The sequence below is a fragment of the Anopheles bellator genome, chromosome 2 (genome assembly GCF_943735745.2).
Source record: "Anopheles bellator chromosome 2, idAnoBellAS_SP24_06.2, whole genome shotgun sequence".
NCBI lineage: Eukaryota > Metazoa > Arthropoda > Insecta > Diptera > Culicidae > Anopheles > Anopheles bellator.
In genome coordinates this window covers 20,528,998-20,543,651 of record NC_071286.1, presented here as the reverse complement: position 1 = coordinate 20,543,651, position 14,654 = coordinate 20,528,998, and the positions used below count along the sequence as shown (strand labels likewise).

The 14,654-nt window shown below is 49.4% G+C and overlaps 1 protein-coding gene across 1 annotated transcript in view; it reads left to right on the top strand.

The window, feature by feature from the left end:
• The window catches only part of LOC131207164 (uncharacterized), a 71,429-nt gene that overhangs the window by 13,517 nt on the left and 43,258 nt on the right, over nucleotides 1-14,654 (top strand). The gene's annotated exons all lie outside the window — the stretch shown is intronic.

The following is a 14,654-nucleotide window of genomic DNA, read 5'->3' as shown; positions in this document are numbered from 1 at the left end:
AATGTTCTGCGCTTCGCGTGCCGGTTGGGAGGGAGTCGAAATTCGGCTACCTCACGAGGAATGCTGGCCGCCGCTCTTGCCAATGGCTCGGTTTGTGGGCACAGCAAACGCCGGCTCACCGTCGCCGCCGAACACACAAAATGGCATCGTGATTCGGTAATTAGATCACATGTACGAAGTTTCCTCACTGTGCACTGTACGCCACCGCCTACCGTCTGTCGGCGACCCTGGTCCTGGGGATCCGGATGGCTCGAAAAACCGGTCGAATGATTTGCATTCTCGCACTCGCCCGGCACGACGGACCTTCTCACTCTTTCTCTCTGTCGCACACATACAAGCACACGGGCTATCTGTCTATTCTTGGCAACAGTTGACATGCACCGCACGACGGTGGTGATCGTAGTGGTCCGCCCCGCCCGGCGAAACCCACTCCGGCGGCCCCCGTGTTAGGTGGGGTCCATTTTCTAAACATTTAGACGCCCTGCCATAATAGCGCCGCGGCCCGACGCCGGCGACGAGATGCTGCTTGAGATGTGTGTCGTTATCTGATGCTTATCACCCGTGGCCTCATTTCGCCCGTCGTCCCGTGCTGGCCCGCGCTGCGCTACCGGACCAGCAAGACCAGGCTAACCAGGCGCAGCCATTCAACCGTGTGGCGACCACAAGGTTGCTGAAGGTTTACATAAATTTATCATTTCAAAACAACCCCGCGCACGATACATTGAGTGATGGTTCTTCGTTGTTTTACTGTAACGCTTAGCAACACCGCCGGCATCATCGGCCGAAAGGATAAAGGATCTCATTATCTGTCAAAAACTTGAAATCTCAAAGATTCGGAAAAAATGATGCGCAAGGCGGAAATGATATACATCACTGAAAGAATCGCTTGACAACACTCGCCATGAAAAGTGTATTCCGAAACGTTATAAAAGCCGTCGAGAGGCAGTGCAGTGCAACAGCTACCACGGCTGCCGATCAAGATAATCTTGTGAAATCGGCAAACGGCAAACGCCCAGGAACCACCGTCCCTCGTCCAGCACACGTGCAAATAAAACAACAAACGCCGCACAAGCGTTTGTAGCCGTTATTGATGTTTGTTTGCAACCACATCTCGAGCGCAACATCATTCGCATGACGCACTTTGGAGCGATTTGGTTCTGCCACGCGCATCGCTACACGTCGATCGCTATTACTATCACGCTGAAACACTACTCAAAACGACCACTACGACCAACAACGCAACGGGTGTCGGCGTTCCCGAAGGGTCCGTCTTGATCGTGAATCCAAACCTAAATGGAACAGAAAGCCCTTCGAATGAATTGCACAAACACTACGTGCCAAGGAGTAATTACTGGGAGCGCATCACGACGACTTCGCACTTCGGATCCTGCCCAGCTCGCGGTTTGCTTTTTGCGCTCCGGCTCCGGTTGATTAGCAATCGTGGCCTATGCTGATGAGGCAACAGCACCACCGGGGACGCCACCACGCTAATTGAGGTTAGAATCTACCGAACGCGTCGAAGAAGAAGATGGCGCTTTTGTGTGGCCGACCCGATCTCGAGGGGGACATTATCGGCCAGCCAGACGCACCATATCAACATCGTTAGCCATGTTCGATCGATGAGCAACGCGGCCATTACAAACCTGTTGCGTGCGTGCGAAATGTGAGGCTGAAGATGGTTGGTCGAAATTCCTAGACCACCATAACTGGTGTAAACAAAACATCGATCTACTGGGTTGTTCGTAAAGTTTTGCGGTTCAATACCAGAGGGCGCTGCAACCAGCCTAATTTTTTTTTCTTATATTGGTACACACTACATATGAAAGTATGTGAAGTTTTATTTCAATCGGTCAGTTAATTTTTTTTTTACAAACCATTTGGTATCGAAATTTCGCAGTATTTCTAACAATGGGAAAAATCAAGTATCGTTGAGTGATTGAATTTTTTTTTAAGGTTTAAAAGCAAAGGAAAATTATTTGTATTTGTATTTGTATTTCCAGCTTGACGATCGTAAGGCTTAATCAAGCGTAGGTAACTTAGAATCTATTACAAACATTTATAGACTGGACTTTTACATTATGAACGAATATTGAAAGTGTATAAGGACTCTTCGATTTCAATTAGGTGGTTAAAAGGTATATTCCTGAGTTTGAACGAACGAACGATCGAGCTTCAAGACGATCCATGTCAAAAACGTCAAAAAACAGACATAACACCTGCAATCGTAAAAAATACAGGATATCGTATTGGAAAATCGTCGGAAAGAGATTTAATAGAAGGCCTAGCCCTCTCATTGAGAACAAAATGGGTACCGCATTCGCTAAAAACGTATTCGAATGCACCTTTCTTTACAACATTTACAGCGTTTTCGATAATATAAAATGGATTTTGCGCATTGATTCATCACCGTGGATGAGACTTGGGTCTATCACCATTATTCTGAATATCCTGACGAGGCTAAGGAGTGGTGTGAACCTTGTTCTTCGGTTCCGAAACGAGTTCGTGTCCAGAAATCACACAAAACGGGGTTAGCATCAGTGTTGTGGGAAATGCATTTTTGTTAGCGGATTACTTGCGAACCGATAAAACAATTCATTTTGATTATTGTCGTAACCGTTGAGAGCTACTGAAAGTGAGCCTACCTACGTGAAAATGACGCGGTTGGAAGAAGACAAACATCCTCTTTCATCAGGGCAATGCACCCTGTCACCAGAATATTTTGCAAATGGCAAAAAAACCAGGAATTAAAGTTGGAATTGTTGGAGTATCCACCGTATTCACCAGATTTTGCCCCTAGTGACTTCCATCTGTTTTTAGACACCAAAAAATCATGCGTGAACAATGTTTCTTATCGACCCGCAAAACTTAACGAACAACCCAGTATAGCTGGTGTAGTACCGCCGACCCGGCTCATGAAGGTCCGCGCGGCCACTTCGAAAGCCATTACTCTTCAAATGTTAGCTTTTAATGAGTTCCATCAAAAGACTTGGACGAATCAAAGCAATAACCGCGCCTTCGGAAGTTGGGCTTCTACAAATGATCGGGATGAAGGGGACAGTACCTCTAGCACTTCCTGCCATTGTTTGCGGTTGTTTGCCACTGCGCTAATGTTTCTTCAGCACGTGACGAAACGTTTGCCAACCGCCGAGCTGTCATTACACCGGGTAAACACCGCCCCCCCACGCGGAGATCGTGATCGTGACAAAAAAGGAATCACCCCACCTACGTATCACCCAGTGTGTGGGTGTGTTTCGGCTTCGGGACTCGGTGGTTGTGTTGGCCGATCGAATTTGTTTTCGGCCGCAACTGTGCAAATCGAATTCGCGTCCAAAATGGAGGACGACGCTGACGCGGATCGCGATTCGCGTGCACTGACATGCACGTTTTATCGCTAAAAGACTCCTCAAACACACACAGACACAAAAGCACTCGGTTCTTATCTGCTGCTGCATTCCGATTATTTTTTGCACCTTTTTCGCGTTTTCGCAGTTAAGGCCTTCACCGGAGACGCAGTCCACCTGCAGCGGTCCCGGCAATGTGTGCATATACACATGACACGACGAAATATGACAACGATATCGTTTTATTACGTAGACGGGGTGGACGGAGGGACGGAGCGGATGGGGACGGACCATTGGCCTCATTTTGCTTTCCTCCGCCCGTCCGGAACTCAACTCAACGGCTAGAGAACCGTGAAATCGCGTGAGCCGCTACCGCCGCAGAGCAGCGTCATTCTCGATTATCTAATTAGCGGTTTCACTTTCCGGTGCGGTCGGGGTAAGCGAGGGGCTTAGAAGAGAGGGGACCTGGGGCCCCACATCACCTGACGCCATCTCTTTGCAAATACAGCCTGACGGCCGAGGACTTTGTTGGCAACGCGCTGTATGATGTTAGATTTTGAACATGTTAGATTTTGTTGACAGACTCAAGTGTTGAACTACGTACTATAAACACGGCTTTGCACGATCTTTGGGATTAATGTTAGATCAGTAAAATATGAATCGTCCCCAGAAGGCCGAAACGCTCGAGTGCCTTCATCCCGCCCTTTGTTTTGTCTGGATGCAATACTTCCGCAAGCCGATCCGGAACGACGTCGAGTTCTCGGTCGAGGCCACCGGTAAACCGCTCGATTGTTTACCGGACGCGGCCCGAGTGGTGGCTCACGACCTCACAGAAACGAAAATCTAACAACATACTCAAGGCAGGACAGAAGTCAAAGACAGCAAAGTAGTCAAAGAAGTGCACCAACGGGGGCGCCTGGTGCCGGACGACAGCGTATCGGCCCCAAATGTAAACAAAGTAAAAATAAAACAACGCCCTGAGTGCGCCAGCCATTTAGAAGCTCTGGGCCGATGCGGATGAGCTGCTCAAGCCGCGAGTTGACACGTTTGACAGATAAGTACGTCCGCGGACGCCTCCCCTCTCGGTAGTAATTGTTCCAAAGAGAGATTGATGTGCGTCAAAAAGTGTTTCGGGTTCTCATCGTTCCGCCCGACCTTCGGCGATTCTTGCTGTTATTTTGCATCGTTTATTTCGCATGATAAAAACGCGCAAAATAACGGGCTAAGCGCCACCACCAGGCCGGACAGATAGCGGCACTAGAGGTCAAAAATAATGCTCGTCCGCTGTGGTGGACCTCTATCACTCTCCCTCTCACCCGCGGTTTTGCTTGTCTGGCGACATCTCGGGCACAAATTTATCAGCTACCGAGCCGCCGGAGCACCAGCAGTCGCGCCATAGTCGTCGCTATCGCTGGCGGCGCGGCCGCGGTAGAAAATGGGGATATTGTGTAATGATTGGGTTTGGCTGGTGGTGGTTGGTGAGCGCGCCCCCCGCTACGTAACATGGCGGCGTTTCCGCAGCGCCGCAAGACATCCATCACTCACAAACTGTGCTGTGCGCGGACCTTCCGTTGCTCCGTCGCCAGGCTGCGAGCGGATCACCGCGGACCAATCAACCAGGTGTTTATTGTGCGCTATTGAAGCAATAGCAGGCCATCATGAAACCAGTTCAATTTGGACATTTACGTTCCGATTTCCACGGCTCTGTCGCCGCCGTCGATTGGTGCCGCGTCTATTCTTGTGGCCAATTGCTTGCATGGTCGGGGTAGGTCTGATCGCTTGTGCCCGGCTTGGAATCTGGCTCCGTACACTACGAGCCTCAAGTATTGGCACGAAAAATGTGCGTTTGTATGAATGATGCAAAGCCGGACACGTGATATTTGAAATTGATTCGAAACTGCGTAGTGCATGGCAGTATTTTGGAATCAGTGTTGGTAAAAAAGATGAAACATTTAAGAAGCTAGTGAGACGCTAGTGACTAAAGCCAACTACCAGGTCGGAAAAAACACTATGAAGTCGGAGTGTGTAACAGATGGCTCTAGCTGTCAATTTGATCAAATGGTTGTCGAAGTTTACGCTGATCGTGTTCCTGGAAGATCGCAATGCTTTGAGAGGTTTAAACAATTTAAACATGGAGATTTTGACTTAACAAACAAAGAGCGTCGGAAGACTCCACAAAAGTTCGAGGATGCTGAACTACAAGATCTTTTGGACAAAAATGACACGCGAACGCCAGAAGGTGAAGAAGTTGGGTGCTACATGATCTGAACGAAAATCATCAAAAAAAAGAAAAATCTCCATCAGACCGTCGTCCTTCCCCCATTTCTCCATCAGACCTTGATCATAACCGTTAAGAATCCTAAAAAGGAACATTATGATTCAGTCAGCCAAAACCCATCAACTTCGACCGGAAATCCAGATCGATTCGGCAAAAAGACAATGGCCTGATCTGATGAGACCAGAAAGGTGTGGTGCAGCAGAAGCTTCTAACACCGGAAACACGATAACCCGCCGTGTTGCAATACTTTCGTTGTCTTGCTTTTTCGTGTTAGTGATCATGCCTGATCGTTAGCGGTTGAAGCAAACAATGGTGCGTCCTGTGCCATAATATAAATGAGTGAAGAGCATTAGCGGGATTATTAAATTTCTCGTATAGAATTAGTTCCTTACATTTCTTGGAGGCGATTAATAGCTCTTGTTGCCACATCCTTACTCTTGTAAAATAAATATACGTTCTAGGTTGGTAATGTGTTGTAAATCTTTCAAGGGCCCACAAAGATCGGGTTCGTGACCAACACAGAACCGTGATTATGATACACACGGTCCTGGGTGTGGGTGTGTTTGCCGTTGGATGTTGATTAGAATGCATCCAACAAACCCCAGCGTATCATTGGCTGGGTTCCCGTGGACGAGCTCCCTCGTTTGGTGTGCGTGTGAGTAAATAATCGTCTTCAATTGAATTGCGGCCGCTTGTGGCGCAATGGGCAGGCAGTGTGATGCCATCGGATGCCGATAGTGCGTTGTGTATGATGCACTGATGTTGAAATGCGCTACTCTCTCGCAGCGGCAGAAATAGAAATAGTCTGGCTGACTGGCTGACGGTACCATAAGTATTTGAGTAGCAGACGCATAAGAAAACAATAATACATCTCGGTGGACTCAATCGTTTTGGAATGCTCTTTTGATGATCACCTCCTTTGATGAAACTCCTTTGAGCATGATTCCAATTCTTCCCCCACTACCTGGTTGCCGCTTTATTTGCCAACCGTGAAGCTGAACCTGGCCCACAAATAACAAACACCTGCAACGTTTGATCTTCCGTTTGGCAGCTTCTGTCGGGGTTGCATTTCATCACCCCTCTCGAAGCAGTCGCATCCTTCAAAAGTGTGTGACAATGGCAGCGGGAAGGTGCCCACCACCGACGCCACCGCCTGACGCCTGGTACTTGCTAATTGTTGGCGTGTGGTTGTCGAAGGACACACTTCCGAGCCGACCCGAGAGTTGATGCACCCGTGCTGGGGTCCCGGACGTATCTCGTGCCACCAACAAGTCACCGATCGTGACGCAATCGTGTGCATTGCGCGCGAACCTTAACGTTTTCAATTAGAGCACGTCAATCTGGACTGGTTTCGCCGGGTTGAACTATTTTCCGCTATCGCGTGGAGGGCGAAGGACATCCCTGCGGTGCAAAGTGCCCGCCAGCGATGGACACTAACTCGATCGGTAAACAGATCGAACTTGGTGCTAAAATATAGCTCAATCCGAGATCGCTGCCGATCCGACTCCATGGCGTCGTTGATGCAATTTCATGTCGATGCTTCGGTTGGCCGCCATTAAACGATAGCCGTTGGCGGGCTGCTGCAAAATGGGTTGACAAATATTTAGGTAACTAATTGTGTGAAGATTGTTGATTTCATTCTTTGAAGTGATCTTAGAACTTTACCGAAAGATCACCACCAACGAACCCAGCAGCTTGCGATGCGACGGCGTTTCGGCCGAGTCGTTTGGTTGAACTGCTACACGTGTGCCGTCTGCTAAGCGTTTTCCGTCACCGTGGGCAATCTTCAGAGTCAGATCATTAACGGAAAACAATGAGAAAAAAAAAATCAAAAAAGTAGTCGCAACCCCCCGACACACGAAAACGTCACCGTCCGGACCGGCGTCCTAACTGGCAGGCCTGTCGATCGCATCGTGGCCCTGTCGAAGTTGGCGTGGCAATCGCTATAAATAGGGAAGGAACCCCGTACTTGGCCGGCTATAGGGCCTCGCTCTTGCTGCGGAGGTCGAGGCATTTCCTGCTGCTATCATCGCACTCGAAGGAGAGATGGTTAAAATAAAACTAAACTTCTATCTACTCTTACTGGCGGCACTGCACGACGTAGCACGCTGCTTTATCGTCTCTCGAAAGCACACAGAGACACATAGCAAAACCCCGGCTAGGCTAGTGTTCCGTTGGTTCCGAAAACAAGAACCAGTCTTCTTGGGAACGCATTTTTGGTGTCATTAAAATTGGTCCCAAAAATATCGTGGCCGATCGCGCACGGAACTGAGGACAAGTACTTACCGGGGTACGATCCTTTAGCAAAGTTTTATTACCTTGGACCATCTGTATCGCTCTAACCCGTGCCACGCTAAACGTTTGGGAAGACAGTGGCAAACAAACGCTGGTCTACTGATGCTTGGGTTTCTTCTGTCTATGTGCTCTGGCGTATGTTTAGAGTGGCGTCATCACGACATCCCAGACCATCCCATTGGCATCCGTGAACTCCCGCCGTTGTCGCCAATCGTTACTAACTCGCTGTGGATCAATCGGTTCGTTTCGTGTCGGGTTCGAAACAAACTGGAACCTCTGTACTTTCTCTCTCTGTGACTGTCTCGAAGCTCGAAAGTCTGCGAATTCTGAGCGAGCTACTATACAAATAGGTGGTACCAGAATCGGTGTCCTTTCTTCATCTGCGAACCACGGAAGCAAAACCTAAACTTGAAACTTTGTAGTTGACGTCTTTACGCCTTTATTGCAGGTTATAGAGAAAAGTTGTTTCCAAGTACCACGGAGGTATTTTAGGCTATGTCGCGGAAGCCAGTCAGTGGCAGAAGCACTTTGACAAAATAGATTCCTTCAAGCGGGTACAAAGCATTTCTTATCATCTTTATACCAAACCTGGTTCAGATATTCCAGAGCCTTCGCCGGGAGGGAATTACACGCCTCTCAAGGTGCAGGGCGTTTCCGTCTTCTCCAGCGAAGAAATCGCACGAAGCGGCCAAGATAAGCGATGGCAGCACAACTTCAGGGCTCACTCACCACAACAACAGCAAGGTGCTCCACCTGTGTTGTGGTCTAATTCTTTGTTTGACCTTCACAATAATCGAGATATGAAAATCACGTCCCGCTAGGGGGTGTTTTCCTATTTATCTTGGCCGAGGGATCCGTTTGTACTAAAAATTTCGATCACAATGCTAATGACGCCGACATCGCTCTCTGGTGGCCTCTTGAGTTACTTGTTGGCACCGTCTTCAGTTTCTTGAAACTGGCCTCCACCAGGTCCTCCGGTGTGTGCAAGGTCGCCATAGCGGTCTATGGTCACCACGAGGACAGAACCCCCTGCATGCTCTCGATTTGGGTACATTGGGCTCTGGTGCTATAGGAGTGACGCACGCGGTCGGTTGCAAGTGTAGTTGGAGTTGGCGACAACTTCTATGCCGGTCGCCGTCGGCTGGCCGCAGATTGCGTCAGTAATCACGAGCGCATGTGTAAAGAGTTAGACGACGGCCCAATAACGGTGCCTCCTCGCTCGCCTCTCCCCTCTCTCCGTCTGTGTCTCTGTCTATCAGTGTGGCCCCCATAGCGGGTCTCGTGCTGTCTCTGTCGCTTCCTGTCTAAAGAGGGCACCCGAAGCGTTCACAATTATCGTGCGTTTGGCTAAACACGTTCGTTTATCGGTGTCACCGAAGCCGCGCACACACTTACACACGATCAGAGCGATATCCTCCCTCCCTGGGCCTGCGTCCGTACCTCAAACGCGGCCGACTGGCGTGGCGTTGCATAATCGCACGCCTCTGACACGAGATAAGCGAAAGAGACGAGCACCACCGCGACAAGTTGTTGTGTTTGAAACGATTCTACAGCAATCCCACCTTCGCCTGCAGCAGCATAACAGTTGAGGACCCGGGATGCTACTGATCGATCTGCGGAACGGTTTCTATGCGGACTGCGCCGAAGGATGCGTGCCTGATTTGGCCCCTGATTTTCGGTGACTACCGCCGGCCGTGTCACATGCTTCTAGCAGGGCGTACGGTCCGTGATAAGATGGCCGATCGTTGGGCCGTAGCCGAACCGAAAGTACGCTAGACTCACCAGCGGCCAGCGCTGATCATTTCAGCCAATTAGTATAGGCTCGAAGGCACAGGCTCTCGACGCGCCACGTTTGTGATTTATGCATCGAGGCCAAAGTCTGTGCGTTTGACCGGTTTCCACCGTTATTGGTGTGCAGTTGCTGAACCTTCCCGAAGCTCGATGAAGTTAGTTCTTTAACTTTATAACCTTTCGAAGGCACTTTCCAGCAGATTGAAAGAAGCGTTTCACTTCTTGTTCGTCTACCAGCTCTTAAACTATGAGAGGAGACTTTTAAACAGATGACTTTACCTATAAATATGGTCCTCGTCATTATGCTGTTTTAGCAACATTACGTTGTTTGGACATCAAGTCGAAAAAAATAGTTTGGAATTTACTTCAAAGAGGTTAGCCCATGTTGACCTTTGTGCCTGAAAATTACATTTTGCAGGGATCATTGATTTTCTGTTACATGCTAAAGAAAACTGCTACAGAATTGCATCAAATGCTTGTCGAAGCTTGCTTTTAGAAGATCGCAGTAATTCAAGTGGTTCAAAAAATGGAAAAATAGCGATTTTGATCTATCAAACAAAAATCGTCGGAGGATTCCAAAAAAGGACTTTCTTATGGGACTAGAAAGGTGCGGTGTACCACAAGCTCCTAAAACCTGGTGAAACCGTTAATACAGATCCCTACTGATTACATATGAAGCTGGGATCTAGTTGGCGAGTTTTGTACTAAAGTGCACTAAACATCTGCAATCCAGAGTACTAAACCGAATTCTTAATTTTTACATTAGAAATTCAATTAAATTAAATTTGAGAAATTTCGTACATTTAATTAGCAATCAAAACTTCAGCCCACAACCAGCCGGCAGCTGCAGCGTGATTACGGAATCAGAGCAACCATCTCGCGCAAACATAGTAGCCACTTGTTTCGCTAAAACAGAAACCTTCTCCAAAATGGTGGCCAAACGCGAAGGTGGCATCCATCGGTTCGCCACTTAATTAGTGCCTCTCTCCCGTGGTTGCCGCAAGCAAAGCAATTTAGTTTAGTTTGTCGTTTGTGGCGGCGAATGAATTTGGACCACCCGTTTCTTAGCTATTCTGTCCCCCCTCTGTGAAAAAGGCCTGCGGCATATTATCCATCGCCAGCGCACTGTCCAGGAGCCGGAACGATGGCGATGCTGCTGATGACGATGATGAAGGTGTCACTACCGTGGGCGTCTAATGCTCGCGGTGGACCGCGCCTTTGGCGTGCCGGTGGGCGGTTGTGGGTGAGAGCGTAGTGCGGAAAATGTTGAATTTTCCGTCAGCCTGCCAGCCAGCCAGCCTGCGCCTCGACGGCCTCGCCACCCCGTCAACGTCATTTGTCGAAGTTCTCTGCCCGCGATTGTCGGACATTTTTGTCGGATCTCGAAGGTGCGTGCGTGCGGGTTGACGCACGCACGCCGTCGACGGGAGTGTACGGCGGCGCATGGGGTGGTGCATCGCCAGCCAGCCACCCACCCATCGGGGCTGCATTCTTTTTGGACGGTGCACTTTGGCTTTCGGACGCGCAGAGAGCGTGGCATCGTTGGCCGGTGGCGTTTGTTTGGTGGCGCAGCGGCGCGAAGAGGACGCAACCCACCGCCGACGCGCGCGGCTGTTGGCGTGGTGTGTTTTGGCTAAAATTAAACAAATTCATTTGGCCGCGGCGACAGCGGCAGACAAAATCGGTCACCGGTGACGGGGACCGGTGGGTGGGTTTTCGGTGTGCCGGTCGCCGGTTGTTTGCCGGTTTAACGCAACCTAAAAGCCGGTTGCTAGCCAAGGACCAGCGTGTTGCGTGTCGGTTGAACAGTTCCCATAATTAGCCGGAGCCCGGTTTGTTTTTTGCAGCACTAGCTTGCCAATTTCCGAACGCTGATCAGTGAACGTGTTCCAAACTAAAGCTACAATCGCTTTATGCGAAATTATTTATGCAACACTTCCCTAGGACCCCTACGTTCAACTCCACACAAACTTTTCAATCCGGCTCGAGTCCGAATAGCAAAAAGCAAAAATTTGCCAACTACACCAGGTAATTGCGGCCTCGGTGCAAGATTGGGGAATCATGAGCACAACCATTTCGATGGCCGCCGACCAGGACGAGAGGACGAACAAATCATCCTGCCGGGGGCCGGCAGTTCGAGCCCGCCCGGCTGCGGCTGCCGCTAGGAATTCCCCCGATCCCCCGAGCTGTGTTTTATCGATCGCGCGAAACTGAAAGTAAAAGTAGAGACGCTTCTCACCACCCACTCGGCTCGGTGCTGTCTTGGCCGAGTGAGCGTCTTTGGTGATTTAACTTGATGAGTAATTCTTGCATACGCATTTTGCCCCGTCTCTTGGATCGGGCTTTTAATTTTAAATGGTTTTCGCTGACTCGTTAACATCGCTTTTTGTGTCAGGGATGAGAATTGTATTGTACAATAATTAGTCGAGTGGATTATTATAGCCAGTTTTTGATTGGTCCTTAAATAAAAAAGACCATTTTTTAATATTCTTTTATTGTTCGGATTCAATTTTCAGCATCCTTCAAACATCGACAAAATTTATGCAATTAGCTGTACAACGCGTCTCCTATTGAGTTTGTTCTCCTGTTACTTTCGCAAAACATTCTCCACAACCGCTTACGCTACAGCGCCATGCTAAATGAGGATTTGCAACATGGGGTGATTATTTTTGTGCCCTCAACCTATCCCTCAGTTGCGCCGCACTAATCGATTTTGAATGCACATTTCAGCCGAAAGTTACGTTTGATTAACTTAGAAACACACCTAATTAGGACCGTCACCGGGCACACATTGCCCAGGCACACCCCGCGCCGGGAGTCACTGCCGGAAAGTTACTCCCAATTCGCGAGGTCTCTTCCCAATTGCGGTCGATAGTGGCCTGTCTATCCTAGAGTTTTGGCACACCAGAGCTATGTTGAGCAGGAGCAGCGTGCTGATTGAAGTACCAGAACCACGTCAGCAGCACGCTGGGAACGATCAATCATTTCAATCCATTCGCATCGCGAGCATGCTGGCTGGCTGGCAACTGGCCAACCTGGGCTAAGGGTTGGGCCCCCTCCTGGCAGGCCCAGCGGCCGAACCGGGATGGGTCAGGATGCAACTTTAGATGCAGCTGTTGTGCAGCGGCCGGCTCGGGGAGGAGTTGTGTTTTATTAGCGACGAATGTCTGGCTTTTTGCCGCGGCCATCCCCCCCGGGGTTGACCATCGCCAGCACTTTGCCAGAAGCATCCAAACAGAACATCCAAACATATAACATAGTTATTCCCATTGGCATCCGTTTGATGAATGGTTCAAGTGGTGCTCGATTCGGCCGTCCGGCATCGCTGCCCGTCTCTTCGGGCGGCTACAGGCGAGGGTTTTGATGCAGAACCAGCCGCGGGCTACGGGAGCGAAAATATTTATGTTTCTTTTACAGCGCGATCGTTCGCGTGCGATCAGTTTTACACGATCAAAGTGCGAGGTTTACGTGCTGCGGCACTCTCTCTCCCCGTGTATTTTGGCACTCTGTTTGAAGGTTTGCTGGATGCGTTTCCACACCGTTGCATCACCGTTGCACCGTTGCACCACCACCGTTGGTTTGGTAGCAGCTTCTGGAATTTCAACAACTGATTTCCGATTAATAGTAACACGAATGGTGGCGTCGAATGGTGTGACGACATTTTGATTACCCCTTTCCGATTTCAGCATTACGTTGGAATTTATCAGTGATTGGTTTTTACTAATTTAACCCAAATGTTTTGGGATTCGGGTGTTTGTAGAGATAGACAAAAAAGTGCAGACTGGACTTTACTGTTTTTTGATAAAGGTTTTTAAGTTTGAGTTGCACTCTTCTCTATCAAAGACCTCTGTTTGAAGTAGTCGAAGGATTATTTTGTAACATTTTACTATCTTCAACGCTCAACAATAAACGCTCGGTGGCGCTAGTGAATAATGCCTGTCGTGTCGGAAACTCTAATATGCACATCCGGCCCGTGCTTTCCGATACCTGGGGCGACCAAAAAGTAAAATAACGACAGTTTTTATTTTGGGGACATCGTCCGATGATGTTCAGCAGCCGAGGAGGCTTGAATGGGCGATCTTCTTGGGCGAAGTTCGAAACGGGGTGTCATCAGTCGGATCAGGAATGTGTGGGATCATTCCCAGCTTCCTAGAAGAGCCAACGAGGGAAGGTGATGCGCTACGTGCTACGTGTTTCTGCTATAATTACCGACCAGGAACGGTGGGACGCGCGCCCAAAATAAAACCAAACAACAAAAGGGAACGCCTGAGCGAAAGCGAAGAAACGGAACGGAAAGAATGTAGCTTCCTAGCCAAGACGATGTCTAGGCCATCCCGCGCGGCTTTCCTTGGGCTGTGTCCTGTCGGTCAGCTAACGTCCATCGCGGACGCTGTGCAAGTTTGTCGGTCGCTGGCGTCGTCCCGAGGGTAGAGAAGAAATGCGGAAGAGAAAATGATGTGACTTCACGCGAGAAAAACGTCAAAGAAAAAACGGAAAAATGAGACCGACTTGAGTCGGACTCTCATCATCAGATCTTAGCACCCTTTTTTTGTAGTCGTGATCACTCGGTTGCCCATGGCAACGGCCTAAACATACACGCATCGCATGGTGCACTCTTACCGGGTGAAGCCATCTAGTGTTTATTGCTGGCAATTGGGTACTCCACTCTAGAGGTAGGAGCCGACGGTAATTCGATCATCTCCGCTTCGGTGCTCCCGATTCACGATCGACTATTTTCGAGCTCCACTCTCACCAGTTTTCGGTTTCCTGCCCTCTTCTCGGACATCGCGCTCCGTGACTCATCAGCTCCCTGCGTTTGTGTTTGCTTCGCTTTGTTGGCAAAAACCGGGCCGGAAGTCACTTGGGAGAAGGGCGCCGGATTATGACGCGAAACGGCTGGCGATCATCGGCCGCTACTTGTCAGCGGCTCAGCAGCAGTCCCGTGTGTT